We start from the raw sequence: 15,837 nt of genomic DNA, 5'->3' as shown, positions 1-15,837 counted from the left end.
TATCCCTACCGACTCAATTCACAAAATGGGATAAACTTATATTGAGATTTATATGGCATGGAAAACGACCTAGGATAAGATGTAGTACTCTACAATTACCAAAGAATAAAGGGGGAATGGCACTTCCACATTTAAAGTGTACTTTCATGCAGCACAACTGAGACCACTCCTTAAAGCTGCTATACGCAATAATATGTCAACATTTTAATGAACTTTTTTTTGTATTCAGACAGCCAGCAATGGGTAGAACGCTCCCAAAGAAATGTGGTCTCTGATACATCTAGGGGGCCGCAATCTGCATTCAAAGATTTTCCTAGAAGCTTTGTCATTGGTCGATTTGCCTGTCTGCTTCCTGATTGGTTAGTCACTGTGACTGGGTTTTTTCCCCGACCAATCACAAAGCTTCTAGGAACATCTTTGAATGCAGATTGCGGCCCCCTAGATGTGTCACAGAGACTAAATTATTTTGGGGAGCGTTCTACCCATTGCTGGCTGTCTGAATACCGAAGAAATAAAAACGTCATTAATATTTTGACATATTATTGCTTATAGCAGCTTTAATTGGTGTAGTCTATACCGTATATCGCTAAGTGGAAGGACATTGAGGTAAAAGGGTTTACAATCCCCATTCAAGCAAGTATAGGAGAGAGAGAGGGATTCAAACGAACGTGAAGAATGAAATAGACCTGGACCCAATAACATATTTTACTTTAACTACATGGTATTCTATAGTGAAACAATTGAAGGTTGGAAAGGAACTGGGTATGTTGAAATGGATTTCATATGATAGGAAATTTGAGCCAGGACGACTTGATTCAAGGTTGAAGCAATGGAGGGGATCTGGGTGTGACAGCCATATGCCTATTGACTCAAAGAGGAGAAATTAAAAGCTTTGAAGAAATAAAAAAATCACACCCGTGTGAACTGAGTGGTGCAACTCCCCTCTCCCCCTGCCTCTCACTCTCTCTCTCTCTCTCTCTCTCTGTTTCTGGCACAACAGCACCACTTTTGCCCCTACTGGTACTCTAAACATTGGGACATATAGTCCCATAGGGACATTGCTGTTCTTTGGACAAAAAAAATACATATACGATTTGACTAATCAGGACTTCTTCCGATATTTACAGATGAGAGACTGTTATAACAAAAGCATTAAAAAACCGACAGAAGAAATACACCCATAATAGGAATCATTGAACGGGCGTATGGTACTATGGTAGAGTCACACCCAAAGCCATTGAACGGGCGTATGGTAGAGTCTGTTTTGTACTCATGTGTGATGGATTCAAAAAAGTTCTCCACAGTATGTCAAAAATAAATGGGAAAAAGAGTTGGGCGAGGACATTCCAGAACAGATTGTGGACGATATGTGGGAAAAACACCAGACAACAACACAATCAATGGAATGGAGGGAATTTGGAAAAACCAAATATGGTATTTTATAACACCCCAAATTGAAAGTAAACAACTTAAGAGCCAACAACCATGTTGGAGAAAGTGTAACCACATGAACCCCGCCCATACACATGTTGTCTCGATCCGTGACAGGTGTTGGTTTTTATGTTTTCCAGTAATGGTTGGCGTTTTACTTTTCTGTTCTGTTCCTCTGATTTATATACTTATATGAAGTATTGTGTTCTTGTTTTCCTAGTACCTGTTTGAGTTTTGCTTTACCCTAGTGTGCTTTTATTTTGTTCCTAGTGTTTCCTGTCTGCCTTGTTTCTGTTTGCCTGCCTTGTCAGCCTGTACTGTGATTAGCCTAGTGTTTCCACCTTGTCCTGTTAGTTCCCCAGCCTATCCCAGTGTTGATTTTCAGTTGTGATCACCTGTGTCCTTGTGTATTTATACCCCCCCCTGATCCCAGTGTTTCCTTGCTAGTTCATTGTGGTATGTTGCGTGTGTCTTGTCTTGACACTTTTGTGCTTCCAGTCTTTGTTTGTATTCTAGTTTTTTGAGTTATTAAACTCTTTGAAATTACCTGTTCTGCCTCTGCCTCCTCCTGCATTTGGGTCCTACAAGCTCTCCTGACTTGAACCGTGAGTGTTGGCAAGTAACTTAAGTAATGTACTACTTTCAGTAATATTATTACTTTTTTCCAGTAATATGTAACTTAACTAGTTACTTTCACATTTTCAGTAATAATATTACATTTACTTTTTTCCAAAAGTAATATTATTACTATTTTCACGAGCCTTGGTGGAACTGTGAGTTTGAGTGTTTATTTATAATGGTAGACTGGGTTGGGGTGGAGCTGCTTTGCAGACTGCTGATCCGCTCTATAGATCTAGAGACTCTAGAGCAGATACGGAAACGATGTGTGAAGTATCGGATGCAGAAGGGCGGGCCTTAAACTGTCTGGAACACGGAACAACAACCTAAACTAGTGTGTGTAACACAAAGACCATGGGCTCGACCGTGTGCCATTCTTGATCCGCAAGTAATAAAACATTTCCCATGAATTACGCATTTAGGAGCTTCCACTGTGCGTAAACGTTATCTCGCGGCCACACGTACCCACTATTCATTTTGCCGACACCTATATTTGCGGGTGGAGGAGGTGTGTCTGCACTGCAGGCGTGTCGATGCGTTTTCCCTATATTTGCTATATCTGATGCACACAGGTTTAGGGCAACGGAAAGACGTGCCTCTTTTGTCTATCTCTTTATACAATGCTAAAGTTGATCACGTGCCAAAAGCAGTGGACAGAAACTGGTCGACAAAAACTGGACGACATGTGCAGTTGCCCCAACAGCAACGCCACAAGGCCTTTTAACCACGCTACTTACACACACTACAACTCGCTTACAATTCGCAAACCTGGCAACACTGCTCTGTGTTCTCATAGGCCCACCAGGCCCGCCCCCACACTACTTTTCAGTCTCACAATCAGCCATCTTGCTTTTTAGGGCTCTCGCAGGATAACAGACAGAAGGAAGGGGAGAAATTATTGGCTCACTATTTTGCTTATCCCTTCTAAATCCCTGTATTTACAAAATAAAACACTCAGCGAATCCCTTAGTTAAATCAACATTGTTCATTGTCACTACTTGGATTGTGCCGAAATATTTACATTACACGTATAGCTTTTGCTATTTTCGCCTGCCAGCCAATGCCGACTACACACGCCTGCACACACACACACACACACACACACACACAGGAATGGCTATACGGCGGTGAGACAGCAGTGCAGCACGTTATAATTTTCAGTTTCATTAAATAACTGTCTTTCTCAGCGTGCGCACATGCGCACACAACATTATTCAAGTGAAATGCGTAACGCCAATATTGGGCTCATATAGGCTACCAATACACGACGAAATAACTGACAGGAGTGACTGTGCTGTGAGTAAACTGACAACGCTTTCTGACATAGAGAGAGAGAGAGAGAGAAAGAGAGAGAGAGAGAGAGAGAGAGAGAGAGAAAGACAGAAAGACGTGTTAGAGTAACGCGCGCGAGCGAGAGAGAGAGAACGTCAGAGAGAGAGAGAGAGAGAGAGAGAGAGAGAGAGGGGGGGGGGGGGTCCCGTTAGCAACAAGCTAACAGCATACCGGTACGTTCGTTCTATGATCCATAAAACGACAGATCTGCCGTTTAAGGGCAGATCTGCGGGCGCGCAATGCTGTGTGTTTTCGTCTTTTTTTCTTTTTCCCTCCTGCTTCCACATGACAGCAGCAGCTGCAGCAGCCTCTGATAGCTACTGTGCTAAAGATGCTAAAGCAACACAAAAAAAACATCCACACGCAAAACAAACCAGGGACCAGGGTTGCTACATATCGTGGATGTGAGAGTGAAACAAGCAACCAGGTCTATAAAAATGTTAATAGGCCAGTTCAAAGTAGGTACATCAGAAATGGTCCGGAAATTAGTCTTAAAATAATCAATTATAGTGTTGACTGTCAAACTTTGTTGTCTAATGTTGTTTCAGAGCAGTGGAACTCAAACATTTCCATGTCAAGGACTACCAATAGATAAACAAGTCCAAAGTAGCTTATAATGATCAGACTTGGCAACACTGTCTCTAGGTTGAACGTTCTACTTTACAAGCTCACACATATGAAATATGTTTTTTTGAATCTTCAAACTGAGACATATTTTATGATAATACTGTTAGCACAGTCATCATACTCCAAGAGCATACAAATGGAACCAAATGGACCCTGATTTTCCCAGAGAGCAAATGGTATCAAATGGGGGTCTGTGGCCTAATGCATTTCAAACTGGGGCTTCTTGGTATTATATTCTCTGCATATCTTATCAACTTGGGGTGAATATTTCACCACAATACTTTACTGAATATTTCACAAGAATATAACACAAGAGTCAAATGTACGGTCAAATGTAATCACAATATAGGCTACAGATGTAAATTTTTATGACACAGTAAAATGTCGAAAATTAGTGCTATCCCCCCCCCCCCACACACACACACACACACACACACACACACACGACAGGCAAGGCTGTTGTTTGCATCGTTAGCAGGCAGCAGCTACCTTGGCACTGCTCTCTGTGACTGTAGTTGTTTCACCATGTTTGCGTATTTATGAGAAATAAAAAACACTTTCTGTTATTATAATAATTTATAACCCATCCGTTACTACATGTGCAGGGCACACTACTGAGTTTAAAAACACAGCTGAAACATGAAGTGGAGTCTGTCAACTCTGTCAACGCAATTTCCTTCTTCCCATATTGCGCTGCAATGTAACTAGGATTCGCCGGCCGAAGGCCGGCGAAATTCTAGTATACATACATTCATGAATCCACTTGCGGTCTGGCTGTTAGTATTGGGCAAGCTTTTTTTATAGGGGTTTCTTTCTTGTGACCCTACCATTACCATCCTATATATGGCTGGCAAAAATGTAAAATTTCCCTTTTGCTTTAAGCATGTGACATGTCAAACTAGGGGTTTTTCCAAGCATTAGTTTTGCACAAAACACACTCCTTGGGCTAAAAGCACCCATAGCCACTTGCCCAAATGTGCCCAAAACCAAAATGTGCTGACCTCGTCACATTTGTCATGTCTATGGCCGTTTTTAGCCCAAGGAGTGTATTTTGTGCAAAACTAATGCTTGGAATGGATTCAGAATCATGGGAACCCCCTTTTGGTGTTTTAACTAAGCATTATGTAATAATTTAGCTATTGAAAAATAGCAGATCTACAAGCTCATCGAGCCGAGTGGCGCGCTACGAGCTTGTAGGTCTGCTATTTTTGAAAAATCGTGGAAAATGCAGCACAAATATTTGAATATATATTCTTTCAGGAGACTTTTTTATTATTTCGACTAAATGGGTTAAAGCAAAAGGAAAGTTTGACATTTTTGCATAGGATGTTAATGGTATAGGGTCACAAGAAACCCCTGTGAAAAGAATTGCCCAATACTTTCAGCCGGTCAGAAAGTGGATTCATGAATGCATGTATATAGACAATATTTTAGGCCAATAAAAAAAACACTATATACCAAATTTCCCACCCGTCCACCTCGACTGCCGGACTACTAGTATAGCACACCAGGTTGAAAGTAATTAATGCCAGTGTAAATATTAAACAGACCAATGCAGTGATAAGAAGAAGCTGGTGCTCACTCGCGCAAGCACACATGCACATGCACAGATGCAGACACACACACACACACACACACAAACACACACACACACACACACACACACACACACACACACACACACACTTGATTCAGTGATCGCAGTGTGCATACATAATGACATGTGAATAGCAGGCGTGTCAGGTGAATTCCTCTGGGATCAAGAAATCCTCAACTGACCTTGTTGTTTAGTTAAAGGAAATAATCCTGAGAGCATTATACTGAAATCTAAATCTAAATCTAAAGCCATTCAGACCCTTCTTTGATACTGGCTGAGAAGTTGAAGTAATGTCAAGTTTTCTTCTTTTTTTCCCCCCCAGAGTCAGTCGGTCACCAAAATCAGAAGAGTTAATCCTGCAGTTAGATTATGAGACTATCTTGTGGGCAATGTTGACATGTTGGCACTACTAGACCAAACAACATTATTATGGAGCATCCTCTAGAGCAGGGGTGGGCAACTGGCGGCCCGGGGGCCACATGCGGCCCCCCACCTTCACTTAATGTGGCCCTCAGGTTAATGTCAGATGCTGATATAGTATTGGTTTCAGCTGTTTACAATTCCACAACGTGCAAACACCCGCTTTAATTACTTCTAAATTACGTCTAAATTAGTAGCGCATTGCTCAACACAAGTACTCAAAGTTGCCCACCCCTATACTCAATCAAAAAGCCTTTTCAAGAACTACAATATACAAGCTGAGCTAAATTAAACAGTAGGCTTGAGGTTTAATTTGCGGAATAAAAATGCTAATTCTTAGGACAGCCTACTATCTCTGGCACCAATATTTCTCCTGTTTTGATTGATAACGATAAAGAAAGCTAAAAGGATTTGCTGAAAAGTCAGCCTGCTGAGTGCCGAAATTCAGAATGCAACTCAACTCACAGGGCGTAGCTATATTTAGATACAGAACAAATAGACCTAACATTATGAGACCCAGTTTCTCTGAATCCAAAAGGTGATCTTATATAATCACCTTTACTAGACTATAGTAAATTAACTGATGCCAGTCTTGCCATCTTGCATATATAATCAGCACAATTAATACAATAGTCCTGTCCTACATATGGCCAGTACCTCTTATCCAGGAACAGTTACTGACAGATGTACCCAGAAATGCCAGGAGTTTGAACTTGAACTTGGGACCTCTATGTCTTCCAGGAATTAAGGCTGGTGCAGGGGACATTCTGCCCCTCTAGGGTTACTCTTTATGGGTCTGCCAAACACTTAGGCTACCAGTGATCACACACACACACACACACACACACACACACGCACGCACGCACGCAAGCACGCACGCACGCACGCACACGCTCCAGACTGTAGTACACACATCTACAAATCCTTCCCTTACCTCGGGTACACTAAAGGTCATTCAGAGTGCCACTCAGGGATGGCTCGTATCAATGGGCAAGGGGCCCCCCCTATCTTATGGAGTAAAGATGAGAAATTATTATTAAAATGTTTTAGAATAGATACTTTTATATTCTGGTATAATCTAAAGCAGCAACAGCATCAAATAGTTACAAGAAAAACACAAAATAGGTCAAAATGGGCTGATTTTTTACAGCCCAAAATGCTTCCATTGGCTTTCATTGCGTTGAATGATTGACAGCTGCCAAGACACGCCTGCTTGGTTTACTTGCCATTGGGGCTAAAATCTCTCAGCCCCAGAGCCAATAGAGGGCTGTGCTCAGCCCTAATGCCCGCCTCAGACCGTGAGGTAATTGGCTATTGACCAATCACAGCACCTGCTTGTGTGTGGTTGTTTATGATGTGAAAGAATGGCGGGTGGAAGTATTTTAAATGAAATAAGTTTATTATTTACTTTATAATCCGTTTTGTCCCGTGTCCGTGGAGGGGAAAATGAAGTTAAGAGACTGGGAGCATATCGTCCATTTTGGATATAACAAAAGGAAAGGATACGAAGAATACATTTTGTGAGTTTGAAATTCTTGCTTGGGGCAGACAGCTGACCGCACACCGGACCCACAGAAAGGTAGAGTGGTCTGCTTCATTCATCTCACAAAGTTAAGAAACATAATCGCTGGTTTAATCACATTGAAAGTGGCTCGAGCTCTCATTGAGTTGGGAAGAGAGAGAGAGAGAGAGAGAGGCTGTGTTTGTGTGTTAGTGTTGTGTTGTTTCGGTGCACGTGCGTGCATGTGTGTGTGCCTTGCAAGTTGCTTGTTTCGAAACGGCACCGACGCGCGCGCAACGCAACTGGCGCAAACGGCCCGTTTGCGCCAGTTGCGCGCGTGCGTGCGTGTGTGTACGTGCATGCGTACGTGCATGCTTACTGTTATTATTAATGACAGTATAAGAGCAGCTATCTGTACATACAAATACAAACAATGTTCAGTGGAGTGTTTGTTGTGGGCATGCACTTCTGTTGTTGTGGAGCATTTGCTGTAACAAAGTATAGGCCTGTAGTAGTAGTGTCATTGCTGTACTTTGATATCTGGAATATGATGCTATTGCTGCAGGTTTAACTAGTTGGGTAGCATAGTGTAATAGATTTTCTGAGTAGCACTGCATGGGTACTGGGTTGTTGTGGAATGTGATGCTGATGCTGTTGTTGCTGTAGACCAGTATTCTGTGAACATGCTGTAGTATAGGGTGAACAATGGATAGCATGTTTTTGTATTGAGTTGTACTTGAAATGTACTGTAATTCTGCAAACTGTTAATAAATCAATCAGCATATACTATGTCATTATAGAAAAGGTTTTCAGACGTTTTCAAACGTTTTGTGAGCTTGTAGATCAGCTATTTTGACTACTTGAACCCATTTTGGGCGGGAACCCCTTTTGGTGTTAGCATTATGATATGCTTTAGCTATTTAAAAATAGCATACAAGGTCATAGCGTGCCACCGAGTGTCGCGGTACGAGCTTGTACGTCTGCTATTTTTGAAAAAAAAACTGTCATTTTCAAACAGACATTTTTAGAATATGACCTCAGGTCAGACATTGTTTTAATAAAAAATGCCTAATAACGTTAGGCATGAGGGAGAAGGCACTGGGGACGATACTGTAAGACTCCAAAAATCTGGATCAGCAAGCATCAGACCCAAAGATCTGGCATCAGTTTGTCAATAGTATTGTCCTTGTGTATAAAGCCTCCCTCCTTTGCACTGGGTCCTGGAGGGATCCTTGAAGCTGGCTGGCTGGCTGGCTGGCTGGCTGGCTGGCTGGCTGTGTGTGTGTGTGTGTGTGTGTGTGTGTGTGTGTGTGTGTGTGTGTGTGTGTGTGTGTGTGTGTGTGTGTGTGTGTGTGTGTGTGTGTGTGTGTGTGTGTGTGTGTGTGTGTGTGTGTGTGTGTGTGTGTGTGTGTGTGTGTGTGTGTGTGTGTGTGTGTGTGTGTGTGTGTGTGTGTGTGTGTGTGTGTGTGTGTGTGTGTGTGTGTGTGTGTGTGTGTGTGTGTGTGTGTGTGTGTGTGTGTGTGTGTGTGTGTGTGTGTGTGTGTGTGTGTGTGTGTGTGTGTGTGTGTGTGTGAGAGCAGGACAACTCCCCTGGGAATTATCAATGAGGCCATTCAGCTCAGGTCATTCAGCTCCACCACAACAAGTGCATACGGTATCCTTCAAAAGCAACTACCTGAAATAACCCAGCAGCAGTGTTGTTTTGTAATGTTACAGTAGAAAAGCTCATTTGCCCAAGGGTTGGTGTTAGGACTCAGGTATGTATGGCCTCACAACACATGACTGACCTAAATCGACAAGAGGGTAAAAACTCCACTCTGGGGTCACTGCACACTCAGAGTTCAATTAACACAGCATTATTGCATCTGCTTGATTTCCTCATTTCCCCAAAGGACAGGGTGTGGAAATATACAAAGATACTGAAACCATTCATAGACAACTCTAGAGGTGAGGGGAAGAGTTAGGTGGGTGACATTTAAGTCCTCATTCAATCATGAGACAAGACAAATTACTGAATAAACTAGAAATGCACTAGAAATGCGAGGTGCCAACTTGCGCCTTGCAAACAAGTAGGCTTATACACAGGCTCTGCAGCCTTTTGTCCAGCACCAGTGAGGGACTGATGTGTGCAATCTACTGGTTCTTAAACATAATGGATATGCCACCTTAATGGTTCTTGGTATATTATTATAGGCTAGCTAGGAGAGCGGGTCAAAACTGGGTCAACTTCCAAAAGTCAGCAGACGTCGTCAAGGTTTTACCAGCCAGTAAAACAGACAAAAGATATGCCACAGGTGAAATTTATCTGCCATTAATGATCCACCCAGCATATATATATATAGTGGCTGGGGAAAAAAAACATTGTATTTATTAACTTATACAGTGGCTGAGTGGCAAACTACACAAAAGGCCAATGATTTCCTACACCGTCCTAATAAACACATTATAAAGCTGCCTAATAAGCCTATATCACAGCCCTTCCCCGCCCCCTTTCCACGCCCCCCTTTCCAGACCTAGTGGTTTTGATGTGACGTCACTCCATAGACATTACATGTTAAAAGAGCTACTGTACATTCTGAAGCCATTAACGTATACGCTTTTTCTGATGGTAAACTTTATTCTATTTGTTTTAGCGGTCTTAACGTCTTGTTTTCTTCATAATAATATTGGTCATTTACATTTTAACATTTGGAAACGGCCTTAAATGGTGCAGAGAAAGCAGGTACATATAGGGATGGAGCTCTGGTCCATGAGTAAGGCTATGGACTTTCCAAAACTGTACTGTACTGTACTGTACTGTACTGTACTGTACTGTACTGTACTGTACTGTACTGCACATTTAAAAGGATGTTCATCAGAATATTGTAACTATAGAATTTAGAATGTCAAGAGTTTTCATTTAAATCACTGGCGATCACAATATTGTAATGTGTAATGCAATTTAAGGATATAAATGAGCAAATGCTTTGACTTCGAGGGGATATCTGAGATTTAGCTCATTTAAAAATCTCTATATATTGTCTGTCGCCTTCTTAATCTAATGGCCTACGTAATTTTGTAAGGTTTTCAGAAAAAATTTAAATGAATCCATGAAACCATGATATTTCTTATTAATTTCACCAAAAAACTTTATAATAATGTATGTATATTAATATTTAAATAAAACAGTTATGTAACATAATACTATAAATAATATGAAACCTTAGACTTAGGCAAATTTACACTCGTTTTACTCAAAGCGGGATCAGCATGATCCTTTTCAATTACAATTTTGGCGATTTTACCAGAAGTGGCCATGTCATGAAGAGCAAAAGAAAACAAAGACCCTCAAAAAATGACTTATGCCATTAGTTTAATCAGACCAGTGTGTGTCCAGTGGAAACCTCGTATGAATCTGATCTCAGGTCAGAATGGGTGAAGAAGGTGACGTATGGTACAGTTGTGTTCTGTGCTTCTATTGCTTTTACTGTGTCAATTGTTCAGCACCTTGTAGCTTTGCTTCGAAAGGTGATTTATAAATAAAATTGACCTTACTTTACTACAGTAAATATAGAGCGAAACATTGTGTTCATTGTCATGATTTGTCACGGTCCGAGTTGGCTTTGTCCGCGGCGTAACCGTCTTTAAATACTTTAAGAAAAGCCTATGGGCAAAATGCATTGGGATTCATTTCCTGGGCCACTCGTCGTTCTGAAAGGGGGTGGGACTGCGACTTCTCTGTATGGCAGCATGTGACTCAGGAGGTACAGTCAGTGGCCTTCTGGCAATCGGGACGTCCCAGTTTGATGCCTCCTCCAGGCTTTTAGTGTCCAATGTATGACAGACAGTGATCCCCAACCACTCCCAGGGTGCTCTCACTGCTCAAAGCAGAGTTTTTACCCTGTTTACCCAGGGTAACTGGACTAAGCAAGAACTTGTTTACAGCCAGGCCCTGCTCATAGAACATTTCATGGTAGGGGCACTTCAGCGGTGGTAATTTTAACGTGCCGGTCTTTGTTTTTAATTTGTTGTTCTATATCAGTCAATGTTCACTAAATGGTGAATCGGTTGATTCTAAAAAATTGCTGCTAAAATTGCTGCTAAAAAATGTGTGTTTCCTCATCCCTGATCTGACTGACAAATACTCACCAGGCTGAAGTTGCAGCCAAGCGCTCTTAGAGGCTGGTACTGTACCTCAAAGCTGTACTGTACCACTCACCCCATCTGGTTCTACTTGTGGACTGCCTCACTTTTTTTTCTCCTCCTTTTCTTTCTCACACACATACTGTAAATGCACTCTCCACACTCCATACACTCACAAACTCATCTATCAGTTATGCCCTTATAGCTGCAATCCATGCTCTATGCCTTTCTAAATAACATCTAACATTACTTTGTTAAAGTTGCGTGGGTCTGCAAATAGGCCTATATGCACAACAAGAATCAGATGCTCTTTGGAAAGGGTTAGATCAAAAGCAGAAAATAAGTCTACAGTAAGTTCCATTCCTTTGTAGAACAACAATATACAGCATTTATACTTCATCAGAACTTAAGAAATATCCAAGGCACACTGTTCTATTGGATATTTTATAAGTCTTTATTTACTTCGTATGGCTTGCCTATAGTTAAAAATCACTTTGTGTTCAGCTCAAACAAGCCTTGATCATCAGGTATACATACAGATTATGACAATGAACAATCGATCTCAAAAGATCAATGTGGGCATTAACGCATTTTGGCCTGACGTCAGAATTACATTTTCTTCCCTGAAATATCTATGTTTCTGTATCAGTGGTGCTCAATATTTCATGTCAAGGACCCCATAAATTATCTGTGTTTGGCCACCGACCCCCATCTGAAAATATGTTGTTCCAGGAACACCTCAGAAGCAAAGATCTGAGTTAAAAACTCGCTCTGTAACAATTTATATTCAAAGATTTCAGGCACATTTTTACGATTTTTCAAAAATAGCAGACCTACAAGCTTGTAGGTCTGCTATTTTTGAAAAGTACAACAATGCTTTTAACCCAAAATGGGTTAAAACAGGGATGTAAACACACACTATTATACCCCCAGACACGTACACACAGACACAAGTACAGATAGAAAAATACATTTAATAGGAACACACTTGTTTGTCCCCTCTAAGACTGGGCAATGTTTCCCTGTATATATATATATATATATATATACTGTATATGCATTCAGCAACAGTGCCGCTCTGCGGCTGAAATGCGATCGCCGCTGCTAAATGTTTCTTAACAATGGAAGACAGTTCCGTCTCATGTCAACTGACATTTGCACCACCAGAGACACCAATACAGACACTTCATATCCAGTTACACACTTATGAGGAGTGTAAGAAAGAGGGCTTTTATCCAGACCCAGTGTTTTGTCTGTAGGCGCTCCACCACAGAGCTACCGCAACAGCCCATTTAGGCCTGATTTAAAAGAATCTTCTAAATTCTGAAATAAATATTTTCACAAATTTTCTACAACTACAAGCTCGTAGCGCGCTATGAGCTTGTAGATCTGCTATTTTTCAATAGCTAAATTATAACATAATGTTTAAAACACCAAAAGGGGTTCCCGCCCCAAAATGGGCTAACCTCAAAGACACCCGATTTATAACGTTGAGTGCATTTTTTTATACACTGTATATACTGTATGTAAATATTCGCTACAAATATTCCTACAACTTCATCCTAAGGAAAACACTGCTTTGATTATACAAGTGTTTGTCATGTTAGATAATGTTGTGTGATGTGGTCTTTCATAAGTCTTCTCCTGCGATGCCTGCAGTATGTTTAGGGGATGGACATTTTTATGCTCAATAACATTTTTACAATAAAATAATTGTTCCTGCTTGTTCTCATTAGTCCGGCAGCTGGGCTTGTGGGGTGGGAAATTTGGTATTATAGTCTTTTTCATTCGCCTAAAATATTGTCTATATACATACATACATTCATGAATTCACTTGCTGACCGGCTGTCACTATTGAGCAATTATTTCATAAGGGTTTCTTGTGACCCTATACCATTAACATCCAATATAAGGCAAGAATGTCAAATTCCTTATGCTTTAAGTAGCATGCGTCAAACTAGGGGGTTTTCATGATTCTGAATCCATTCCAAGCATTAGTTTTGCACAAAAAAAATACTCCTCACAAATGTGATGAGGTCAGCACAAATGTGATGAGGTCAGCGCATTAATAATTAACATTTGGGCATGTGGCTGTGGCTGTTTTTAGCCCAAGGAGTGTTTTTTTGTGCAAAACCAATGCTTGGAATGGATTCAGAATCATGAAAACCCCTATAGTTTGACATGTCACATGCTACTTAAAGGCAAAGCATAAGGAATTTGACATTCTTGCCTTGCATATAGGATGTTAATGGTAGGGTCACAAGAAACCCCTATAAAATTCATTGGATTCATGAATTTATGTATAGACAATATTTTAGGCTGCCTTGGATCCTTGTTTTGGCAATAACTTTCAAACTTAAAAAAGAAAAATGAAATCAAGATATTTCAAAATAATCTGAAATAGCAGATCTAGTCATACAAACAGGCTGTGAAGTAGACGAAAGCAGAAGTATTAGCCCACTAAGTGGTTAATATCTTAGTTGCTTCTGCATGCTCCGGACATGAGTTTCACTAACCAACTATAATAAAAGTCAATGAAAACTAGATCAGGCAACCTATTTCCAAGCTAATGATTTAATTGGACATTGCAACAGGAAACTTGGTGTCACTCACTGGTCTCGCAGAAAGAAATATAGGTTCCCTAGAATGGCTTTGCCGCTTACCGTTAATTAAGAAATTAACTCCACCTGTCGGTTGCAGAGTGTCATAACAACTGTACACTGTGGTTGTCATCGTGTTATAATAACTGTCTATAAGGCAGAGCTATAATACTGTCATTATAAGGGTGTTATTTATAATTAGGTTACTATAGAATTAAGGAGCGTCTAGCCTATACTCTGTTGCGAGATAATCTCCCTGCTCAGCGGCAACCCATGACGCGTGTGAGTGAAACGTATTATTGTATCTAGATCAACAAATTCAATATTGCACCTAAACTACATGTCTAGGTGGGATCGGCTTGTTAAAGTTTCCAACTCTCCCCTGCATGCTGTCTGTCCTGTCCCATCCACTTTACATGTTGGTCTTGTGGTGGCTTTGCGCCACTTCTATATTAACGTTAACCAATGCAGAAAGTCAACCACCAGACTGCCGGGTCAGATTACAACTAAGTGGCGAGCGGGGCATTTTTTTTACTGCACGATATTACAACATATGCAGCGATAAATAGCGCCACCGTAGTGCTACAGAATCGTGAATGGAACAATGTCGGGGAAAATATACATTTTTTTTGTTACAACACATTTTTTACACTACATAATGTGATGAAACGACAGAGAAAGCTCAGCGGTCAACGTGACAATATAACGGCAACCCCACCAGGTCACACTACTAGAGCTAGCGGGATAGAGCTAATTACGCTGCTAACGGTGATGTTGCGAGGAGCGTTTCTTCGCATAGGCTCTTTATACTCTTTAAAAAAAAACACACCATGATGTACAGTTTTCTATAAATTCCGTATTGGCTGTACTCACCACTTGAATTCGGTTGCTTGTGTGTGTGTGTGTGTGTGTGTGTGTGTGTGTGTGTGTGTCCGCAGCAGGGACTCGGAGAGGACGTGTGAGAAACTGCGTGCTGCGCGTGTCCTTGGCTTGCACAGCAATAACTGTACAATGGTAAAACGTGTTCAGTTAGAGGGTACCAGTCCACCAGACCATGAAGGCTCCTCTGGTGACATCTGAGAAACGGCGCATGCGCACGAGTGCCCTCCCACTTCAGAATGTGCGCGTGTCTGTGAGAGAGGTGTGAAGGAATTTCTGATGAAGAAATTATTATGCAGTTCATATAATAATAGCTAGGCCTATATTATACATGTCTATATGTGCTATTATGTGCTTGATGTGCTGTTTATAACTAAGCAACCTATAAAAGCAACCTATAAAAAGGTGGAAGAAATGGGTTGTCCTAAAAATCCTGATTATACCGGTATTTACTAGCCGTATACTTGTGGATGGAGAGAGAGGGAGAGAGAGAGAGAGAGAGAGAGAGAGAACAATATTAGGTTGTGTGAGTGTAAGGCACAGGGCAATATAGGGAATTTAGGGAAACCACTTACTTTATATACTTGACACCCTTACCAGGGTATATGCCAATAACAAGGGACCTCCAGAGTTCTTGGTCTTTTCTGTCTGTGCCTGCAACCAGGTGCATCCAAGTCTCTTGGTGTCTGCCTGGAGCCCCTGTTTCTCTT

At 41.1% G+C, this 15,837-nt stretch overlaps 1 protein-coding gene across 2 annotated transcripts in view; it reads right to left on the bottom strand.

The window, feature by feature from the left end:
• LOC308316027 (monocarboxylate transporter 1-like) overlaps positions 1-15,270 on the bottom strand; it is a 48,629-nt gene extending 33,359 nt beyond the window's left edge. The window contains exon 1 of one of the 2 annotated variants that reach the window (XM_080764358.1): positions 15,122-15,270. The gene's annotated coding sequence lies outside the window, so the exon portion shown is untranslated. Of the gene's footprint in view, positions 1-6,959; positions 7,035-15,121 lie in introns of those variants that run through there. The other variant, XM_080764359.1, reaches the window with a different exon arrangement.
• Between the last annotated feature and the right edge of the window lie 567 nt (positions 15,271-15,837).

The sequence above is a fragment of the Protomyctophum bolini genome, assembly GCF_963924005.1.
Source record: "Protomyctophum bolini genome assembly, chromosome: 5".
Classification (NCBI taxonomy): Eukaryota; Metazoa; Chordata; class Actinopteri; order Myctophiformes; family Myctophidae; genus Protomyctophum; species Protomyctophum bolini.
This window is presented reverse-complemented; position numbering and strand designations above follow the sequence as displayed.